Here is a 10,229-nt window from a genome sequence, read left to right as displayed (position 1 = left end):
CTAGCATGAGCAATACTCCCTTTCTTTCACTTGGAATGAGGCTGAGTAGCTGGTCCTGAAGCAGTGATTTTTGTGACTCTGGGCCAACCAGCATGCAGAGGAAACCTGGCACAATTCCTGTGAAAAAACTTAGCTCTGGAGGCATCACTCAGGGTCCACCCTCCATTTTCCTTAACTTTTCACACACACACACACACACACACACACACACACACACACACACACACACGAGAGAGAGAGAGAGAGAGAGAGAGAGAGAGAGAGAGAGAGAGAGAGAGCAACTTCATTGTAGTAAGCTGCTATTGGTGATTTTCTGTTGCAGACATCTGAATGCAGACCCAATGACTACAGCTTTAGTGTATTTAGGACTGTTCACTGGAGAGTTCAGAGGTCAAGAACCATGCTTAACTTTCAGTTAATACTGTCAAGCCATTCACAGTATAAACTGTTTCTGTCAGAGATGTGGAGACTTTTATCTGTTTGCTCTACTTTGTTGAGACAAAGAAAACAAGCTCAGGCTGGCCTTAAACTCATGACCTCATCCTACTTCAACCTCCCAAGCCGTAAGATTATTGGAATGCACCATTCAGCCTTTAAGGGGAACATTCTAGCATTTCCCTAGGCATTGTGTTAGTATTTATCTTAGTTCTTTCCCAGCTCTTTATATAAAATACTTTGAAAAACAACAAAGTAATTTAGGGGAGTAATGGATTATTTTAGTCCACAGAGTCACATTTGTGATCCATCACTGTGAGAAAGATACAGTGGTAGATACTTGAGACAGCTGGCCATAATGTATCCATAGTTGAGAGTCAGAGGTCAATGGATGTATTCATGCTAATGCTCAGCTAGCTTTCCTTAATCTTTTTTTTTTTTTCTTTTCTGTTTTTGGTTTTTCGAGACAGGGTTTCTCTGTGTAGCCCTGGCTGTCCTGGAACTCACTTTGTAAACCAGGGTGGCCTCGANCTCAGAAATCTGCCTGCCTCTGCCTCCCGAGTTCTGGGATTAGAGGTGTGTGCCACCATGCCCAGCTCCTTAATCTTTTATATAGTTCTGAATCCTGTGCCTAAGGAATGGGGCTACCCAGAGTGGGTAGGAATTGCATCAATTAATGTAATCAAGATAATTCTCCACAAACATCCCAAAGGTTCATCTCCCAGAAATTCTAGGTACTATAAAACTGTTACTTAACACTAACTGTTCTAATTTCACTTCTTGTCAATTTGACCTGAATATATAACTTTTAAGCTATGATCTTTCAATCCTTGTTCCTATAGGATGGCTCATGGCCATCTTAGCATTCAATCCAAAATAACCAGTTCCAGCATTTTATAAGCCCAATGTCTCTTAACTGTGAGCTTCTATCAAAACAAAACAAAAAACAAAACAAAAGCAAGTTACTTACATTCAATGTATTATATCACAGAATTCCTATTCCTATTCCAAAATGGAATAATCTGGACATCACAGGAAATGTTCAAACCAAAGCAAACCTCAAAGCTGGCAGGGAAACCATAAAATCTACAGCTTCATGTCTGTCATCTGGAGTTTGTGATAGAACTATATGGACTCCAAAAGAGTTTGGGTAGGCATAGCTGTCAATCTCCTCCATCTTAGCATATACAGCATCTTACCTCATACCTACAGCTTTACTCTCCAGTTATCCTGTGACCCTGGCATTTCCAATATCCTGGGATGTCTACCACTACCTAGGCTTCTTTGTGTTCTAAGTTTCAAACAGCAGCCTTTCAGGGTCTCCCTAAAAGGTCTCTGATGCTGTCCCACATTGCCTGGCATCAACATCTCTTCAGACATGTGGAGCAAGACCCCATGATTCCTTTAATTTTGTACCTTTCGTGCCTCTAAAACCAGTACCACTGGGACAATATTCTACTTCCAGCTAGAGATGGGGACTCCAACAAGTTGGATTTTAGCACATGATATCAGTCCATTGTTTTAGGGAAGTCATAGCAGCAGGAGATTGAAATAGCTGATCATTTTGCATCTATATTCAAGAATCAGAAAGTGCTGAATATGTGCGTGTGTCCACTGCTCCCCTCCTCTGACTGCGTATGATGTGATACCTACTTCAAACTCCAGATGCTTTGAGTTCCAGGATATGTTGGTCTATAGCCTGGAACTGTGTTACTAAACTAAACCCTTTCTCCTTTAAATTGCTTTTACAGAATATTTGATCACAAGAAGAAAGAAACTACGATGCTATCTATTCTTCTATAAATGTCTTTAGATGATAAATGTGAGTATAAAGTTTATAACATACTCTCTTCTTGTGGAAAGCAGTTCGTGCATCAAAATGTCAAGTATGAAGAAGAAATCACTTTATATGGATGACTAATTGTAATAATTTTCAAATAAAAAACAGAATTATATCTGTATTGAAGTAACTCATTTTTTTTTGCTAATTTTGTGATGAACATTCATCTTATTTTGCCTCTATTAAAACAAGTATAGCTATTGATTGCAAATGTGAACGGTTGGAAATTTTAACTTTGGAATGAAACTTGGATCTGAATTTAATCTACCAGTGGAGTTGATTCAATAAGTAAATATTTGACTTTTTAAAGACTTGATTGATTGAAACAGTCTAGCCTTTTATATATTCATATCTAGAAAAATAACAGTGGCTTGCTAAGATAAATTGAAATGCAACTTTAATTTTCAAGTTAATATTAAAAGCCTGTGCATGAAGATTCCAGCTTGAAATTTGAAAATGTTAAAGACACATTCAGTTGAAAGATGTAATGAAAACATGTTACCTAGGTTACATAAATTTATGATCAAAAATATAAAATGGATCCTTCATAAACCCATCTTGTATTACACCTCCTTCCAATTTAGATGTTTGCAAAATCTCTTACTGCTTGATGATTTTTGATTTGTAATATCATTCATATTTAAAAAAAAACAAATAGAAAATATCTTTTCCAAAGGACTAATAGGCCTGTTCCATAGTGATATAACCATATAGTCATAATAAGCCATGGTTGTCATAGATCATTCGACAAAGAATTCTGGCTTGCTTTCAGAAGAGTTCAAAATAGTAACGGAAGCCTTGGTTTGGATTTTTAAAATGGACTTATTAAATTATTATAAAATAATACTTCTGTAACAAAAGAGATATTGTGAGGCCATGAAAAGATTATGGCTCTCAAAATTTCAGTTTCTGATGTGTTCAGAATCCCAGTTTCTCAGTTCTCTGTGACATATGTTGCTTGGCTGATCCAACAGCCTCCAGAATCTCTCGTTTTCCCCAGGTGAGGTTGCAAAGGGTAGATCTGAGCTGCCCTATCATCTTCTATTGAAACAGGCAGCACTGATCCAGTCAGCACACAAGAATTCTAGGAAGTCTCTTTCAGAAGAGAGAATGGCATGAGAAGAAACAGTTCTCTTTTTATCACTACCACATCTTCCTGTACTTGGATGAGCAATTAGAGAAAATGGCTTGTAGTCATCTTTCGACTAGAGGTAGATGTTGAAAGACGCTTTTCACATAGAACCAGCGCCCCAACCTTGATGAATTATTGACTTAGTCATGGGACTTCCACAGGGCTACGGAAGTCAAGGTATATTTGTGACTTGTCATCAAAAGCATTCCTTTCTCATTTGTGACATTTATTACAATAGGCAAAAATTTAACTTCCCCAGATTCCAATATCCGGTGTTATAAAGTGGGATTGGTAGCACCTAGCTAAGCTTTGTGGCCATTGTTTTGTAAGTGTACGTGAGATCTTCAAATCAGAGGACCAAACAAGGAGTCCTCAGAGGAGGCAGCCCAGAGAAGCAAACTATGGCCACTTCACACAATAACCATGTCTGACTGCAGGGATGGGTAGAGGGAGAGCAGCGACCGACAGAGGGAATAGTGAGAAGCAGCTTTGCCTTCACGACACGCGAGGACAGTACTTCTAGCTGAACTAGCTTATTCTGAGCAGAGGGAGCATTATATGCATTCGGGAGTGATAAGGGGGGGGGGGGGGAAGGAGTGTCCTCAGCAGAGCTGCGAGACCACCCCAGGGCAAGGAATTTGACAACGGACCACTCACTCTGCTCCTTGCTGAAGCATAAGCCTGAATCCCATAGCAATTGTGCCTTGAGTTAGACAGCTGATCCTGGAAGACTCCATTGCTCTATGCATGTCGTGACTTCTGTTAACTGGCTCTTGTTGAGGCACATGGGGAGAACACCTGGCAGGTCATTTGGGTGGAGGAACCTTGGCAAACATGGTTATTTGAAAATGTCTCCTTGGGTACTTTCTCTATCTCCTTCATTGCGGGCCCTGTGTTCCATCCAATAGATGACTGTGAGCATCTACTTCTGTATTTGCCAGGCACTGGCATAAATACCCAAGGAGCTAAAGGGTTCTGCAACCCTATAAGAGGAACAACAATATGAACTAACCAGTACCCTCCAGAACTTGTGTCTCTAGTTGCATATGTAGCAGAGGATGATCTAGTCTGCCATCACTGGGAGGAGAGGCCCTTGGTCCTGTGAAGATTACATGTCCAAGTACAGGGGAATGCCAGGGCCAGGAAACAGGAGTGGGTGGGTTGGGGATCAGGGCAGGGGGAGGGTTTAGGAGACTTTAGGAGAGGAAACTAGGAAAGGGGATAGTATTTGAAATGTAAAGGAAGAAAATATCTAATAATAAAAAATGAAATATTAAAAAAAGAAAAAATGTCTCATTTTTGGTACCGTTGGGTTATACACCAACTGTATATCATGTTTCACAGCCATTTGAGTTAAAAAACTGATTAGTTTTTCAGAATAAAATCGAGAGAGAGAGAGAGAGAGAGAGAGAGAGAGAGAGAGAGAGAGTTAATTCTGTTGTGCATTGCATTGCTCAGAGTCCTTTGTTCCTAATTATTTGAAATTATATTAAATAAATCAACAACTTATTAGATAGATAGATAGATAGATAGATAGATAGATAGATAGATAGATAGATAGATAGATAGATAGATGAAGCCTCAGGGGGAAGGCCAGCTAACAAAGGGCTTTTACGACAAAGTTGGGGCACTTGGATTTCATCCTGCAGGCATTTGAAGGATTTTTAATTAGCCAAATTGATGGGCAAATTAGCAGTTGGACGGTGAACTCCTGGCTCTGTGTAGAGAAAGACAAAGGAAGAAGATGGAGAGCTCCCCAGAGGCTACCTCCACTGCATGGGCAACATATGATGTGCTTGGACTGGGAAGTGGGAAAGGAACATGGAAGGAGGGCCAGGGAGCACTGAGGTGCACTGTGTATCCTGTATGCAGGCAGGGAGAGCAGTAACTTCTAGAAGCAGCAATAGAATCTATTAATTGTGGGCTGGAGATTTATTCCCATTTTTGACAAGGATTCGTATGCTTCTGATGCTGTTGGCTTGGGTACTACACTTTAAGAACGACTGGCCCTGGTAACCTGCTGCCTTCTGCCTATGGCATATGTGGATTTGAAACTCTTCCAAGAACCTTAGACACTGAGGGAAGTAGCGGGTTGACAATACATCATACTGACAACTTATACATTGTATGAAGTGAAGAGACAAACTTTACACAAAGTCACAGCTTTTTAATTTACAGTCAGTACCAAGTTTCTTTTCCACAAATGTCAGTGTAGTTGAGGAAGCAGGAGGCAAAGGGATCACGCTAACTTAGACTTACATGAGTAGGAACGTGGAAAAACATGATCTGGGGAAATGGACCAGCAAAGTTTCTTTGTAATGTTGCCTGTAGGAACAAACAAGAGAATCACGTATCAGACTGTAGAAAACTTTTCCTTAAAGGAAATACACAACATTTCTTATTTTCTAAGAAGAGAATCATATGGGTAAAGTTTCACTGAAAGATACCACATAAGCCTGTTATTTCTTGAACTCTTTACAGATTTCCTTTTGGCTGGGGTTCAGTCCGGGCATTGTGAGCATATTTGGCTGTTTGGTGACCCAGCTGTGGCTAAGGAGAGCAGAGCCTGACAAACTTCATCCTAGGACTTTGACCAAAGATGGACCCCGGTAGTCTGTCAGGAGATGCAGCTGTGGTTTCCTGTGGAGTTCACACCTAAGTTTGAGAATCATTAGCATAGACTGGAAGACCTATGGCAGCAAGGGAAAGATGTGTGTGTGTGTGTGTGTGTGTGTGTGTGTGTGTGTGTGTGTGTGTGTGTGTAGGCTAGAAGTCATTTTCAGGTGTCCTTCCTTAGGAGAAACCCAACTTATTTGTTTGAGACAGGGTTTCTCAGTAGGACACTGGGCTCACAGATTAAGGGTTGGTCAACCAACACCCTTGCTCCATGATTATACTGTTTCTGGAATCCTAGGTTAGGGATTAAATCCAAGCCCTCAAACTTGTGTAGCAAACAATTTACTGACAGAGGACTTCCTCAGCCTTCCCGTTGTTTCTTCCCAGTGCATAAGAAAGCAAGACCTACAGCTTTCTCCCTTCTTTCTCCCATTTCTTTCTCTTCCCCATGACTCCTTCCCTCCCTTTCCAGCCAATGGAAATACATTCAGATAAACTGAAAATTCATCATGTGCCCTCATCTCATTGCTAATTGAGATAATGGGGCTGGAGAGAGGGCTCACCAGTTGAGGACCTGAGTTTTGTTCCTAGAACCCACACGCTGACTCACAACCATATATACTTTCAGTTTTGTGGGATCCAGGCCCCTTTTCTGATCTCTAATGGGCCAAGCATATAAGTGGCTTATGTGTATGTGTGTGTGTGTGTGTGTGTGTGTGTGTGTGTGTGTGTGTGTAGGTAAAACACTCATACACATAAAAATTTTTTAAAAACTAGAAAAAAAAGAAGAGACATGGACCTTAGCTTTACTATACCACGGAGAATTTATCAATCTTAGAAGTTCCATGATCCCTTTCCAGAATAATTTAATGAGAAACACAAAGTACATGTAAATACAAAGGAATATTTTTTCTAAATTTCTATTATTTATTGGATATTAAAAAATCTTTTTTTTGATTCTAAGAAATAAACTTGTTTAGGAGAGATAGAGATATAGAGAGAAAAAGAAAGGGATAAACAGACAGATATATACATACATACAGAGAGAGAGAGAGAGAGAGAGAGAGAGAGAGAGAGAGAACAAGACACAGCCTGCAGGGACCTAAGGAGACACTCCCATTAATCATGCAACATCTCCTAATCTTTCACCACCTCTCAATAGGCCATCAAATTATAAACCCTCAATGGGCTCATGTTGTACTCACTTCCTAAATGTCCAACGTCTGAAAATGCTGTGCTGCAGACCTTGAACACATTTGAAGACTATTTCAGACTCAAGCTATAGCAGCAGCTCCTGGGGAAAGCTTGCTTAGTGGCAAGCAGGCTCTTGGGAGCACATGAGTCTGGTTTGGGATATATATATATATATATATATATATATATATATATATATATATATGAAACCTGCAGCAGAGCAGAATCCACAGCCAGTGAAAGTTAGGTTCTATAACATAAATCTCTGTGATTTTTAGTGAGGCACAAAGTATTCTCATTTATTGTTTTATAAAAGGACTTCTCAAATTATTCTGATGTTCAGACGAAATGATCTTAAACACTTTAAAACCTCCAGTAGATAATTCTCTTGCCTGAAACATACTTTTAGTAAAGTAGCAGGATACTGAACTAACACATATATTCAGTATACTTTCTGTGTACAGTAACAGATGTACTAATAAAGAAGTAATTATAGGAGGTTGGTATGGTCCTGCTTATATTCACATTCTAAATTCTGTATTGAGGACTTGGTTACCTGCCTATGTTGTGTAAACAGTGCTCCCCAAGTTATCCATGACTGGTTAATAAAGATGCCTACGGCCCGGGCTGGGCAGCAGAGAGGGAGAAGCAAAGGTCCCTAGGTTTGAAATCTCAGGCAGAGACTGCAAGGAGAGGGAAGGCACCATGGGGCAGGTGGGTCCTGAGCACCTGGCCATGAAGGATAGCTTTTTGGAGTAGGAGTGGCCCAAGAGAAACACAGGAAGTGATATAGGGGGAGTTTTGACAGAGAAGAAGACAAAATAGCACAGAGGGTTGATAACTGTCCAGCTCTAATTCTTTAAGGTTATTATACATCTAAAGGTTTTCTGTTTTTTTTTATTTGGGATCTATATGGTCTAAGTGGGGTACAAACCAACCCCTCCAAAAAAATTTACCCCACATTTTGGAGAATCAACATGGAGCAAGAACGTACTTATAATCCAAATTGAAATTTCAGATTCCCAGATAAGAGGCATGCTGTCCCTTTAAGGTGGAAGCCACGATAGCAGCTAGGAAGGCAGGAGAAATGATTCTTTAGCAATGATGCTTTTTTTTTTTTTTTTTTTTTACCCAGCCCAGAACTTTCCCAGAATCCTTTCTGTCTCACCTCCCATTTCCTGCTTAAGTAATAGCCCATCAAATTTATTATTGACAGAGCAGACACAAGATATTCTGTCTAGGGGGAAAGGAAGTAGAAAGCACTTTCACTTTTCATCATTTACCGTGTACAAAACAAAACAAAACAACAACAACAACAAAACCTGAAGCTTTGAAACTACTGAAGGAACACACAGGTAAAGTAATTGAAGATACAGGTACAGCTATAACTTTTGAAGAGCACCCCAACAGCGTGAGACCTAATTCTAGGCATTGGCAAGCAGTATCACATCCAATTAAAAATCTTCTGCTACAAAAGGTAGAATCAACAGCATGAAGAGAGAGCTGCAGAATGGAAGAAAGTCCTTACCAGATATTCATTTGACAGGGGATTGACAACCCAAATCTATATAGAACTGAAAAAAATAAACACCAAAGGGACAATTAGTCCAATCAATAAATGGACAAATGAACTTAATAGACCATTCCCAGGAGAAGGGTTACAAACATCCAAACAACACAGGACAAAAATGGTCAATGTTCTTAGCTATCAGGGAATTGCAAATAAAAAGCCCACACTGAGATCCCTTCTAACCTCAATGAGATAGGCTATCAGAGAGAAAGGAGAAAACGGATGCTAGTTGGGGTGCAGGAAAGATGAAGCTTTGTCCTCTGTTGGTGGGAATGGGAACTGGTATGGCTATTATGGAAAGCCATAAAGAAGGTCTTTAAAACAACAAAGAGAACCACCATATGTCCCATCCATACCACTCATGTGTGTGCCTCTGGGGATCTAAGTCAGCACAGCACAGAGATATTTGCAAATCCATGTTTATTGTAGACCCATTCACAGCAGCCCAGATGTAGAACCAGCCTAGAAGTCTAATGACAGATAAATTGACAAAGAAGACCTTCTTTCATTTAGAAAGAATAATGGAATTTTGATCTTCTGAGGAAGTGGATGAAAACTTAAGACCATCAGGTTAAGCAAAGTAAGTCAGACTTAAAAGACAAATATTGCTCATTTGTGGATTCAAGATTTTTCTTTTAATAAGTGAAGGTGGGAGGAAGATTAATTTGGAAAAGAAAGGGTCCCAGTAGGAATAGGGTTGAAAACAAGCACAGGCAATGGGGGAGGGGAATGTATATAATCAAAGATCATTATATGCATGCTTGAAAATGTCATAATGAAGCCCACTCTTGTTCAATTTGTGGATGCTAGAAAAACATTTTTAAAAAATGATTACTCACTAAACTCTATGCTTCGGATTTCTGTAATTAAAATTTGAAAATTTAAATTTCACAATTTAAATCCTACAAACTTATAAAAACCCTCCAAATTTATAGAAAGTATTTCCATTGACAAGTTTGCATGAGTAATTTTGAAGTAGTCAAGGTAAGACAATGACACAAGCCAAGGGACTATGCACTGACCTACAAATTATAAATGAATTATAGACCCGGGAGAAGGTTGTTGAATACCCTCTTGTTTTGGATTCTCCTAACATTTTATACTCCTTGTTTTGTTCATTGTATCCAGGCTTCTTATTATGAGCATTGCATTTATATGTCAGATGTCATGTTCTTCTTTTTGTAGTGCATCCAGGACCATGTTTAGCAGTGGCTCTGTATGAGTCAGCTGAGATCGGCTAGATACTTCTGTGAGAAGGATTTTATAGTAGAAATGAGAATTAGTCTGTGTGTCTTTTTTTGAAGCTTCCTAACACATCCATGCACACATACACACAAGAAAGGAAGAGAGAGAAGGAGGGGTGTTCGCCTGGTGGCAGTCCCCAGGCTGACCCGGCACCAGCACCTGTCCCCGCCCGAGGAGGGGTGTTCGCCTGGGAGTTG

Source organism: Mus pahari, chromosome 10, assembly GCF_900095145.1.
Source record: "Mus pahari chromosome 10, PAHARI_EIJ_v1.1, whole genome shotgun sequence".
NCBI lineage: Eukaryota > Metazoa > Chordata > Mammalia > Rodentia > Muridae > Mus > Mus pahari.
This window is presented reverse-complemented; position numbering follows the sequence as displayed.